We start from the raw sequence: 1,387 nt of genomic DNA, 5'->3' as shown, positions 1-1,387 counted from the left end.
CACCCACGATTCTTACCTTTCTCACCAATCAATGAAAACAACCCCGTACTTATTAATTCAATCAAACGACTTGCCTATGGAAGCATCTTAGCTGGCCTAATCATTACCTCCAACATACCACCAACAAAAACACAAATTATAACAATAGCACCCCTCCTTAAACTCTCTGCCCTCTTAGTCACAATCATTGGCCTCATTTTAGCTTTAGAACTAGCCAACCTAACCTCAACTCAGCTCAAAATTCACCCAAACCTAGTCACCCATAACTTCTCCAATATACTAGGTTACTTCCTTCAATCTTCCACCGACTCCTGCCAAAACTTAACCTATCCTGAGCCCAAACCATCTCAACCCAAATAATTGACCTCACATGAAATGAAAAAATCGGCCCAAAAAGTCCAATTATTCAACAAACACTTATAGTTAAACTATCAACTTCCCCTCAACAAGGCTTTATCAAAACATACCTACTCCTACTCCTCTTAACCCTTGCCTTATCAACCACCCTTATTCTACTCTAAACAGTACGCAAACTACCTCAAGATAGACCCCGTGTTAACTCTAACACTACAAGCAAAGTTAAAAGCAATATTCAACCCCCTAAAACTAGTATACCCCCTCCTCAAGAATACAATAACGCTACCCCACTGAAATCCCCCCGAACCATACTTATTTCCACAGACTCTTCACCACCTACTCAACCCCCTCAACTTCAACCCACTACAAAATTATACCCCACCCAAAAAAGAATACTAAAATATCCAATCACATAAACCAAAACAGATCAATCCCCCCATGACTCAGGATAAGGTTCAGCAGCCAATGCCGCTGTATAAGCAAATACAACCATTATTCCGCCCAAATAAACTAAAAACAAAACCAAAGACAAAAAAGAACTCCCTAATCCAACTAACAAACCACAACCCACCCCAGCAGAAACTACTGGCCCTAACGCAGCAAAATAAGGAGAAGGATTCGATGCTACAGCTACTAAACCTAAAACAAAACTTACTATCAAAATTAACATTACATACGTCATTATTCCTGCTTAGACTCTAACTAAGACCCTTAATCTGAAAAACTACCGTTGTTATTCAACTACAAGAACTAACTTAATGAATGCAAATATCCGTAAAACCCACCCCCTTTTCAAAATTATTAATAACTCCCTAATTGATCTCCCAACTCCATCTAACATCTCCGCTTGATGAAATTTTGGCTCTCTATTAGGCCTATGCCTTGTTATACAAATTCTCACAGGCCTATTCCTAGCCATGCACTACACCGCTGATATCTCAACAGCATTCTCCTCAGTAGCACATATCTGTCGAGACGTAAATTATGGCTGATTAATTCGCAATATTCACGCTAACTGCACCTCCTTATT

The 1,387-nt window shown here is 39.6% G+C and overlaps 1 pseudogene; it reads right to left on the bottom strand.

Annotated features, from left to right (window-relative positions):
• Positions 1 to 403: 403 nt before the first annotated feature.
• LOC140203793 (NADH-ubiquinone oxidoreductase chain 6-like) lies at positions 404 to 1,103 on the bottom strand (annotated as a pseudogene).
• Positions 1,104 to 1,387: the final 284 nt, after the last annotated feature.

This window comes from Mobula birostris, chromosome 10, assembly GCF_030028105.1.
Source record: "Mobula birostris isolate sMobBir1 chromosome 10, sMobBir1.hap1, whole genome shotgun sequence".
In the NCBI taxonomy this organism is placed as follows: Eukaryota; Metazoa; Chordata; class Chondrichthyes; order Myliobatiformes; family Myliobatidae; genus Mobula; species Mobula birostris.
This window is presented reverse-complemented; position numbering and strand designations above follow the sequence as displayed.